Below are 12,337 nucleotides of genomic sequence, written 5' to 3'. Positions count from 1 at the left end.
TCTTCAGGCTTTATTCAATGTTGGAGCAGGTTACGCACTGTGTTTGTAACCTGCTCCAACATTGAATAAAGCCTGAAGATTTTGTAAGCTTCTGGGTGAGTGCTCCGATCTTTTCTTCTGTACATGCTAATATATTTTTATAGTTCGGACATTTACACATGCGGGGATAAAACATATATTTACACTTTTTTTTATGGGAAAAGGGGGCTGATTGAAACTTATTAGGGAAGGGGTTAAATGATCTTTATTAACTTTTTTTTTTTCTTCAATATTATAGCCCCCATAGGGGACTATAACACTGCACACACTGATCTTTTACGACCACTGATAAGAACGATAGGGGGGGGGTCGAGCACCACCGCAATGCTGAAACCACGTAAGGGGCAATAACCAAAAAGTAACACTGGACAGTTCAATAGCAGATTCAGGTGGTGCAGAGAGTGTAGAAATCTCATTCAAATGCACGGAATAGAAGAAAAGACTCGGCGACTCACCATTCTGCAGGAACTTCTGTTTATTCCGTCAGGAAATCATAGAAGACACATAATGCAGCAGGGAAGGGCAGAAAATGAGGCAGGGGGTGGGGGGTAGGACAGCTCAGTTTCGTGCCGATCTGGCACTTCCTCAAGCTACAAGCACTGATCTTTTACATTGAACATTGTTATCCCATAGGTTAATATTTATCAATGATTCTGCCGCTTGACTGCTCATTCCTGGATCTCAGGCACTGAGCAGTCATTCGGGGATCGGACAGCGAGGAGGAAGGTAGGGGCCCTCCTTGTGTGCTGTTCGGGAAGCCACGAGCTAGCCGGGAGTAGTTTACGCGATGCAGCGATCAACTTTGAACGCCGGGTCTAAAAGGATAATAGCATTTAAAGGGATAATCATGACACGCACTATTAGCCACGGGTCCAGGCCGGGCCCGACCCGCTATTATTGCGTTATAGAAAGGGAGCGGACATACTGTTATTTAACATGCATACTAGAGATGAGCGAACTTACAGTAAATTCGATTCGTCACAAACTTCTCGGCTCGGCAGTTGATGACTTATCCTGTGTAAATTAGTTCAGCTTTCCGGTGCTCCGGTGGGCTGGAAAAGGTGGATACAGTCCTAGGAGACTCTTTCCTAGGACTGTATCCACCTTTTCCAGCCCACCGGAGCACCGGAAAGCTGAACTAATTTATGCAGGAAAAGTCAGCAACCGCCGAGCTGAGAAGTTTGTGACGAATCGAATTTACTGGAAATTCGCTCATCTCTAATGCATACTTACTAGAGTTTCATTTCTTTAGTGTATTCACATGAAACTGTATAATAGTTACAACAATGTGAGGGGTGTACTCACTTTTGTGAAATAACACATATCCACACAAAGTATATCTGTATATTTCTCCTAGAAAGGATACTTAACCAGGGGCTTCTCTCCCCTCATTTTATTGTTTAGCGAGATCTCAGCAGCTGGACCCCAAGCTTGATGGGCAGGTGCTTCGGATGTTGGCTTACTCTATTGCAGCAGGCAGAGCGGCGCCCCCATGGAAAGGGGCTCTAGGCAGCTGCCTATTTTGCCTATAGGCAGAGACGGCCCTGCGTACCTGCTACGTATACTGGTCTTAAACAGGATCTGGAAAGGAGGTCCCGAACAGAGCCTCTGATGCAGATGTGACCCTAGGGTGGGGCATATACAAGGGCCCACAGGATGTTATTGGCCAATAGCCTAAAGACCTGTAATGTAAACAGCTCTTTAATATGGCACAGTAAAGGTATCCTGATGGGTCCCCTGTGGATATGTCCGCACAGAAAATCTCCCGTGACAGAGAGGCAAAACACACCGGTGCTAGGACCGCTCGGAAATGCACAGTCTCATAGACATGTCTATCCTTTCTGCAGACACCGGAATTTGAATTTTTGTGCAGACATTCTGCTATGTGAACAGCGAGGCAGAATCCCAATGATATCAATGGGACTCTGCTGCTGCGGAATCGCACACAGAAATTGTATCGTGTCAACATGGCCTAAAGGACATACGAGCCAGATTTAAGACAACCACTTTAAAGAGGTTCTATAGGATTAAGAATATGTTGTTATAGGTTTCAGCACTAAAACTGCCAAACCTACTAATACCTTGCACTGTGAGTTTGTCCTGCCATAGGCTATACCATGTGGACTGTAGAACAGAAAAAGATACATTGGAAGTCTGGTGACTATACCACTGTTAAAGGAGATCTGCAGCCATAAAACACTTATTCCCTATCCACAATGATCTACTAGACCCCCCAATGATCTACTATATGTGGGCACAGCTCTGCCACGGCTCTCTAGTGCAGGAAGCGTGTCGGCCGCAGCTCCCTTCATGTATGTCTTTGGGAGAGGCAGAGATGCAGTGCCCAGCATCCCCGCCTCTCCCATAGAGCTGTATGGAGGGGGCGTGTTGTCGAGGCGCAGAGCCGCGGTAGTGCCGAGTCCCCGTACAGGAGATCGCGGGGGTCCCTTCGATCGTACCCCCCCCCCCCAAGATCAAACACTTATCCTCTATCCTGTGGATAGGGTATAAGTGTCTACAGCTGCAGATCTCCTTTAAAAGGGTACTCTGGTGGATTTTTTTTTTTTTTATAAACTGGTGCAAGAAAGTTAAACATATTTGCAAATTACTTCTATTAAAAAATCTTAATCCTTCCAGTACTTATTAGTTGCTGAATACTACAGAAGAAATTATTTTCTTTTTGGAACACAGAGCTCTCTGCTGACATCATGAACACAGTGCTCTCTGCTGACATCTCTGACCATTTTAAATGGGCACGGTCATGAAATAAAAAAATTGATATGTTGTAGTACTTAAAGGGGTACTCCGCCCCTAGACATCTTATCCCCTATCCAAAGGATAGGGGATAAGATGTCAGGTCGCCGGGGTCCCGCTGCTGGGGACCCCGGGGATCGCTGCTGCAGCACCCCGCTATCATTACTGCGCAGAGCGAGATCGCTCTGCACGTAATGACAGGCAATACAGGGGCCGGAGCATAGTTACGTCATGGCTCCGCCCCTCGTCAATACAAGTCTATGGGAGGGGGCGTGGCGGTCGTCACACCCACTGCCATAGATTTGCATTAAGGGGACGGGCCGTGATGTCATGAGGGGCGGAGCCATGACGTCACGCTGCTCTGACCCCTGTATCGCCCGTCATTACGCACAGAGCGAACTCTTTCTGTGCAGTAATGATTGCGGGGTGCCGCAGCGGCAATTCCGGGGGTCCCCAGCAGCGGGACCGTGGCGATCTAACATCTTATCCCCTATCCTTTGGATAGGGGATAAGATGCCAGGGGCGGAGTACCCCTATAAGTACTACAACATATCTCTAATATACTTTAATAAAAAAAAAAGTGATTTTAAACCAGTTTAAAAATCACTTTTAAATTCGGCCACTAGGGGTCCCCCTCCTAGTGGCCAAATGCATTCGGCAGTGACGTCACTACAGAATTTCGACTCATTTAAGCCTGGCAATGAGTCGAAATTCAGTCACTGCGGTGCTCGCTCCCACCTGTCAATCAGACAGGCGGGAGCGAGCGCTTTGAAGGAATTGAATGCGCGCAGGCTCCCGGGGACAAGGTAAAGTATTATGCCGGGGGGGGGGGGGGGTCGGGGTTGCGTGTTCACCTATACAGTATGCCTCCAGTTTCCCCACTACAACTCCCAGCATGCCCTTACAGCCAATAGATGTCAAGGCAAGCTGGGAGTTGTAGTGGGGAAACAGCTGGAGGGACACTGAATAGGTGAACTAAGGGGGTTGGGGAGGGGGAGTGGGTTGAGCGGAGCCGGGGGGGGTTGCGGGCTGTGCGGGCAGGCATCAGTGACGTGGTGCCTGCTGGGGAAGTCTGTCTGGTAGTGAGCACACTACCAGGCAGACAAAAAGGCATTTTTAATATGTAAAATATAGGCAGGGACAGAAAAAAGAAAAAAAAGTGATGGTGGGAGCTACCCTTTAAGAACTGTCTAGAGTAGGAGAAAATCCCCATAGCAAACATATGCTGCTCTGGACAAAGGTGTCAGCAGAGAGCACTGTGTTCCAAAATGAAAAGAATTTCCTCTGCAGTATTCAGCAGCTAATAAGTACTGGAAGGATTAAGATTTTTTTTTTTATAGAAGTAATTTACAAATCAGTTTAACTTTCTGGCACCAGTTGATTTAATAATAAAAATAAATAAATAAATAGAAAAGTTTTCCACCGGAGTACTCCTTTAAAAGGTGCTTCCAAAACTGGTAAAAAAGGAGCAACCTGAGAAATTTATAAAAAATTGTTATTAATATTATTATGTGGCTTAGGGTACTGAACAACCAGCTTAGATAAGTCATATTCTAGTCCAGTGTTTCGCAACCGGCCTGCCTCCAGCTGTTGCAAAACTACAACTCCCAGCATGCCCGGACAGCCGAAGGCTGTCCGGGCATGCTGGGAGTTGTAGTTTTGTAACAGCTGGAGACACACTGTTTGGAAAATACTGCTCTAATGCATGGCATATAACATCTTTCTCTCTAATCTATTTATCTATCTTGTTAGGAGTAATGCTGGGAGTTGTAGTTTTGTAACAGCTGGAGACACACTGTTTGGAAAATACTGCTCTAATGCATGGCATATAACATCTTTCTCTCTAATCTATTTATCTATCTTGTTAGGAGTAATGCTGGGAGTTGTAGTTTTGTAACAGCTGGAGACACACTGTTTGGAAAATACTGCTTTAATGCATGGCATATAACATCTTTCTCTCTAATCTATTTATCTATCTTGTTAGGAGTAATGCTGGGAGTTGTAGTTTTGCAACAGCTGGAGGCAGACCGGTTGCGAAACACTCTTCTACGCCTATTAAAAATAAAGATAACGTATAGTAAAAATACAATATGATACTTAATGGGCAACAGATTTGTTTAACTCCTGTGCAGTGTATGAAATTATAGTACTAGCCATAACTATTTAGAGAGATTCAGATTGGACTAGATAATGTATTACACATTACCGTATTACTAAATGTAACACTTATTTCTGCCTTAACATATACAAAACTTTTCTGCGCCCATAACATCGTCCCCAGCACTGCACTTTTTCCCATAACACACAAAACATCATGACAAACGCAAAACCCCATTTGATATACCCAATCACTATATATGGTCTTTCATGTTCTATTTCGAAGAAATTGCATGACGTCATGTTTACCCCACACCGTGCTCATTCCACAGCTTTTGGGGGGGGGGGGGGGGGGAATACCAATGATGACATCATCGGCGTGGAGGACACAACTCTAGGAGCATGCAGCCAGCACTCCATTAGGGTCCATGACTTGTGAGCTGTCATGCAGCAGAGTGAAATAAATAAATGTATGTCTGACTGCGGTGCTCAGGCGCCGGTGGGCACAAACTGGGTGATCCGTGTGCCAAGTTCACCCCCACCTAATGCTGAATACAGAACTTTTTACATAACTAGTGGGGTCTGCTTGTAATGTAAGCCCCCACCCCCCTCTAAACCCTTTCATGGGGAGGGAAGGGAAGACTGCAGTAATGGTCATCAATTACATTGGTCTGTGGTCCTGAGGTTCTGTAGCAGCCACTGCAATGTGCAGCCCCTCATGCATTGTATTAGGACCCTGGACAGAACACAATAAAGGGGTGGGCACCAGATCAGATGACATGTACTTACCAGAGATAGTGATGCAGCAGAGGAAAATCCTCAGAGCAGCCAGACAGATCTGTCACCTGCAGCAAAGCCTCACACTATACAGTCAAGGGCACTGGGGAGGATCACTGGATCTCATGAACTGCATCAGTCTCCTGCTACAATACACTGCTCCCTTGGCCGGGCTCCAGTCTGTGCCCCCTGCACAATCCTCTCTGCTTTCCTGTGCCCCTCTCCTCTGCAGTTCCGAGCCGGGTAACCGATTGCTCCTCCCTGCAGTGAGAGGCATGTGCAATCCTATAGGGACAGAGGAGCTGGGAGGAAGAGCTGGAGAGTGGAGCACATGGATCTGGCTGCTGATCATCAGTATAACCAGGACATGCAGCACAGTGCACTGCAGGTGTGTACAGGGTGCACACTGGGCTGCGTCTATATGGCTTCATGCAAACACATCCTTATTCAATGCTGCTCTGGAGTCTAAGCAGCAAACTATTGGTGGAGGTATCATTTTGTTTCAACTATAAACACATTTCTTCATTTTTACAAGTATACTCCATTTCCAGTAGGATAATTTTTGTTTTTCTGCTACAGGATTCACTATAATATATAATTATATAAAAAAAAAAAAATATATATATATATACAGTGATCCCTCAACTTACAATGGCCTCAACATACAATAGTTTCAACATACAATGGTCTTTTCTGGACCATTATAACTTGAAACCAGACTCAACATACAATGTTACGGACAGTCCAGATCTAGGAGAATAGCTGGAAGAACCGACCAATCAGAATGGATATTCACTGGTAAAACCCCTGTATTAGCGCGTGCACTGTAGTACTGAAGCACATGCACTGAATTCCTGTCTGGTAGTGCCCCCTACAGTAAAGGGCGGTATTACATGTTCAGTACTCCTCTTAACCTATTTCACAGTTAGCTGCTCCTTTGGACACCAAGTAAGGGCGGCTCCATTTAAATTTTTTAGGAAATTGTGTGTACTGTACAGGACCCCGAAGAAACTCCTGTCCCCTACATAGACCAGTGTTTCCCAACCAGGGCACCTCCAGCTGTTGCAAAACTAGAACTCCCAGCATGTACTGACAGACTGTGCATGCTGGGAGTTGTACTTTTGCAACAGCTGGAGGCACACTGGTTGGAAAACCTTCAGTTAAGTTCTGTTTCCTGTATTTCCCAATGAGTGTGCCTCCAGTTGTTGCAAGACTACAACTCCCAGCATGTACTGCTCGCCGAAGGGCATGCTGGGAGATGCAGTTATGCAACAGCTGGAGGTGCGCAACTACAACTCCCAGCATGCTGAGACAGCTGTTTGCTATTTGGGCATGCTGGGATTTGCAGTTTTGCAACATCTGGAGGGCTACAGTTTATAGACCACTGCACAGTGATCTCCAAACTGTGACCCTCCAGATGTTGCAAAACTACAAATCCTGCAAAAGACAGAAAAGAGCTGTTTGGGCATGCTAGGAGTTGTAGTTTTGCAAGTTCTGGAAGGATACAGTTTAGAGACCACTGTATAGTGGTCTCAAACTGCAGTCCTCCAGCTGTTGCAAAAATACATATTTCAGCATGCCCAAACAGCTGTCTGGGCATGCTGGGAGTTGTAGTTTAGCAACATCTGGAGGGCTACAGGTTAGAGACCACTGTAGCCCTCCAGATGTTGCTAGGCAACTTACCGGCTTCTGTAGGATCCAGGGAGCCGTCCTCTTTTGCCGCGCGATGTCACCGCCCGCCGATCGCCGTCGCCCGCTGCCTCCGGACAGGTAAGTGGATCTTTGGCGCCGGTCCCCTTCGGCTCCCCGTCCTGCCCCGCCTATTGTGGGTGGGCAGGATGGGGAAAACGAAAGTTAACCCCCCCCGCCCCTGATCTGCTATTGGTGGTCGCGTCTAGACCACCAATAGCAGGGATAGGAGGAGTGGCACCCCTGCCACCTCACTCCTATGCCTTCAGGGGGATCGTAGGTGTCTTAGACAACCGCGATCCCTCTTATATTCCGGGTCACCATAGACCTGTAATGACCCGGAATCGGGGCAAATCGCAAGTGTGAATTCACTTGTGATTTGCGCCGATCGCTGACATGGGGGGGTCTGATGACCCCCCCCCTGGGCATTTGCGCGGGGTGCCTGCTAATAGATATCAGCAGTCACCCAGGTCCGCTCCCCGCCCGGCACGTGGCGGGGACCGAAATTCCCACGGGCGTATGGATATGCCCTTCGTCCTTAAGTACCAGGACACAAGGGCGTATGCATATGCCCTTCGTCCCCAACAGGTTAAATGTGAGTGCAGGTGCAGGGACCAAGAAAAAAATAAAATAAATATATATTTTTTCAATAATAATTGTTTCTTTTTTTTTATATAATTACTTAAATAACACCTTTTCCCAAAACAACTAAGAAAAAAAAAAACTAAAAACAGTAAAACTACAACACAATTTCTGTGATTTTTAGTGTGAAATTTTTGATGTAAACTGGACTCTCACCCCTTTGAAAATATCATGTAAAGCAGAAAATATACGTGGACACGCCCACTTTTACAAAACTGACATGAACGATGTAAACCGCGGCACAAAGCTCTTTGAAAATGGGTTTGATACTTTTTGCGCAAAAAATTTGGCGCAAAATAGATTTTTTTGTGCCGCAAAATTCTTTCAGAATCTCCCCTCTGTGTACTTTATAAATATTTATGATTTTACTATTGTGCAGAGTTTTGTTCGGCGCAAACTGCTGCTCCAGCACTTCTAGCTATGTGAGCAGTGCCGTGGAGGTAGAGAAGGAGTGCACGGTAGAGCCAGGGGGGTGTTTCCATATTTGCGCAAAATTTATCAAAGGACGTGCACAACTTTTGACAATTTTTGAGCAAGAGTGTTAGACAAGAGGTGTAAAGGGGCAGATCTGTGTCTACAATAGACCCTAATGAGAAATCTCCCCCAATGATTCTATAAACTGGAGGGCGATAATGAGTATACAGTTTATATACATTTTTATTTAATTCCGTCTATTATGTACATTTTTAGAATCATGTTCTTTTATTAATAAAAAATATATACGGTATTTTCATACATCGATTTGTACTTTATTTGGTGTCGGGGTTACAATGTGTTACGCTTTTGGCGTTTGTAGGTATATTTTTAGAAGGGATAAGTTGCAATATATAGGGGAAAAAAAGAAACATGTGGGTTGGGGTGCCGGTGACTACTCCCAATGAAGCAGAGCTGTAGTGTTCTGATCAATCCGGGAGCTGTGTATTCTTCCCCCACAATCACTTTCCTCCTCCTCCTATTCTCAAAAATGAGGAATCCTCCTGCCAGACTACCCAAATCTGTAGATAACGTTGGACTTTTTGACAGAATTTTATTAATATTTATATTTGTACATTATATTATATTTGTATGTCCTCTGTTATAAAGTGACGTTCCTTCCCACCCAAATACCCAGTCCTCCGTATAAAGTCACCGCGCCCCCCCCCAAAAAAAACACCCTACACCCAGAGTTTTCTATACCTTTATTTAATAATCAAAAGCTTATTTCATCCTATAAAACAAATGGATGTAAATGTCCATGTCTACACCTGTCCTCAGAGCAGTGACATTCCGTATGACATCACACATGTGACTTCACAAATGGTGATAGCTGGAAAAAGAGGTGCAGAGCCCCAGAGGCCTTATTCTGAGGACTGCAATCTAGCGAGCACTAGTGTTTCTATATTGTTTCCTTGCGCTTTTTATTTTATTTTATCATGATTCGAGGGGACCACATCAGCAGGGATGAGGTCAATTTGGCCTGTAGCATGTGCTGGACAGTTACCATCCTCCTGGGTTCCCTCTTCACCACCGGCCCGAGTTTCTGGTTTGAAATCACCAGCAACCAACCGAGCCGGAATATCACCTCCAGCCACCTGCAAGGGCAGAACGATACCATCAGAGATCTGCCCAGCTTGAATACTACCAACAGCGACATGAAGTGTCCCATCTGGACGAGGACCAGGATCAGAAAGATCACCCCTGTCCTGGTGAGTAATCAAACCTCTGCCAGCAGCGACATGAAGTGTCCCATCTGGACCAGGACCAGGACCAGGATCAGAAAGATCACCCCTGTCCTGGGGAGTAATGACACCACTGCCAGCAACGACGCGATCAACTGGGATTCCATTACCAACAACCTGCAGAGCGGGGCGGCCATCATCAAAAACTATCTTGGCTGGATCAGCACTTATGGTGACATGATCATCTGCCTGCTATGCTATATTCCCATCAATAACAACCTGCTGGACCGGTTCATAGATGCTGTTGACGACCTGATCTCGTTTGCTACTATCATCAGTGACCTGCTGTCCTGGATAGACACCACCACTGACTTGATCTTCTGGATCCCCACCATCACCAGCAGCTCCCTGCTTGCCTGGATGAACCCAGTCAATGAGTTTGTGACCTGGATTACCACCAACAGCACTATAGAGCTTCTTTACGTGATCTGTAACCCCACCGCCATCAGCTGGATCGGCTTCATCAGTGACAGGCTCACCTGGATCGCCATCACACTCCAGCTTCTGACGTGGGTTATGCCAAGGGGGATAGTGACCAGCATCACCGGACCGATGGACTATATTAACTCGGTCAGACAGTTCCTGGGACGGGTCACCGTTGCCATCCTAATTGTCAATATCCCCGAGATTAAAGGTGTCATTACCATCATCGCCAGTATACTATGGGCATTCACCACCAACCTGTATGTATGAACACTGGAAAAGATGAATAAACATTTTTATTTGACAAAAATTCCAATAGTTGTAATTACAAAATAATAGACAAAATAGGGAATTTATTATAAATCAGTGTTTTATATGTCAGTGAGAAACAGAAATATCTAGGAGTAAGGTGCCCCAAATGTATGAAGAGCCACAGTTGAATATGGTTTCACATAACTACAACTCCCAGCATGCCCAGGCAGCCAATAGCACTGCTAAGCCTCTGATTGGTGGAGCACTTTGTCGTACGGTAATAACTCAACTAACCCCTTCCCGCAGAATGCCTTATATAAACAGCGGATTGGGCAGGTCCTTCATGCATTCCGCCGTTTATAAAAGGCATTCAGTTATACTGGCGATGCGTGGCATCGCATGGGTTAACTGGCAGAAGTCCCGCTGTTACCAGCAGGAGACAACTTCTGCAAGCCCCCCCAGGACCATCTGTGGATGGTCCTAGTCAGCAATCACTGTGATTGGTCCCTGTGGAACAATCACAGTGTCTCAGCTGACTGGGGGAGTTAAAGTTCATTTCCCTCGGTCTGCCCGTCCCTAGAAGTCGGGCAGAGCGGGGGCAGATGAGTGCTGCGGGGGGGGGGGGGGGGGGAGGGGGGGGAGGGGGCGGAAAGCGGCACATACCTGGGACCGGGACCGGCGGCAGGCACAAGTGAAGGAGGCAGCTGTGGCATCAGACACAGCAGTGAAGATCGCTGTAATGTGATCTTCACTGCTGCTTCTAGGAGTTTTAAAACTACAACTCCCAGCATGCCCAGACAGATTTTCGCTGTCTGGGCATGCTGGGAGTTGTAGTTTTGCAACATCTGGAGGGCCACAGTTTGGAGACGACTGTGCAGTGGTCTCCAATCTGTGCTCTTCCAGAACTTGCAAAACCACAACTCCCAGCATGCCTGGACTGTCTGGGCATGCTTGGAGTTGTAGTTTTGCAACAACTGGAGGCACACTGGTTGGGATGCATTGTCTGTTTCCTAACTCAGTGTTTCCCAACCCATGTGCCTCCAGCTGTTGCAAAACTATAACTCCCAGCATGCACTGACAGACCATGCATGCTGGGAGTTGTAGTTTAGCAACAGCTGGAGGCACACAGGTTGCGAAACACTGATTAAGTAACAAACTCTCAGTGTTTTGCAACCAGTGTGCCTCCAGCTGTTGCATAACTACAACCCCCAGCATGCACGGACAGCCAAAGGGCATGCTGGGAGTTGTAGTTTTGCAACTTCTGGAAGAGCACAGATTGGAGACCACTGCACAGTCGTCTCCAAACTGTGGCCCTCCAGATGTTGCAAAACTACAACTCCCAGCATGCCCAGACAGCGAAAATCTGTCTGGGCATGCTGGGAGTTGTAGTTTTAAAACTCCTAGAAGCAGCAGTGAAGATCACCCCCCCCCCCCCCCATGTGAATGTACCGCCCTTGTTGTGTGCCTTGAGGGGTGTAGTTTTTAAAATAGTATGCCATGTGGGGGCTTTTCTGCTGTTATGGCACCATAGGGGCTTCCTAAATGTGACATGCCCCCCAATAACCATTTCAGCAAAATTCACTCTCCAAAATCCCATTGTTGCTCCTTCCCTTCTGAGCCCTCTACTGCGCCCTCCGAACACTTTACACACACATATGAGGTATATCCTTACTCGAGAGAAATTGGGTTACACATTTGGGGGGATTTCTCTCCTTTTACCCCTTGTTAAAATTCATAAACTGGGTCTACAAGAACATGTTAGTGTAAAAAATTTCCTTCACTTTGCTGCTATTCCTGTGAAACACCTAAAGGGTAAACAAACATTTTGAATGTCATTTTGAATACTTTGAGGGGTGCAGTTTTTATAATGGGGTCCTTTGTGGGGTATTTCTAATATGAAGGACATTCAAATCCACTTCAAAACTGACATGGTCTCTGAAAAATTC

At 46.3% G+C, this 12,337-nt stretch overlaps 1 protein-coding gene across 1 annotated transcript in view; it reads right to left on the bottom strand.

The window, feature by feature from the left end:
• Positions 1-5,927, bottom strand: part of OSBPL6 (oxysterol binding protein like 6) — a 282,887-nt gene extending 276,960 nt beyond the window's left edge. The window contains 1 exon segment of the mRNA XM_056536461.1: positions 5,680-5,927. The gene's annotated coding sequence lies outside the window, so the exon portion shown is untranslated.
• Positions 5,928-12,337: the final 6,410 nt, after the last annotated feature.

This window comes from Hyla sarda, chromosome 8 (assembly GCF_029499605.1).
Source record: "Hyla sarda isolate aHylSar1 chromosome 8, aHylSar1.hap1, whole genome shotgun sequence".
NCBI classification, from domain to species: domain Eukaryota; kingdom Metazoa; phylum Chordata; class Amphibia; order Anura; family Hylidae; genus Hyla; species Hyla sarda.
Note: the sequence above shows the minus strand (reverse complement) of the source record. Positions and strands in the feature narration are given on the sequence as shown.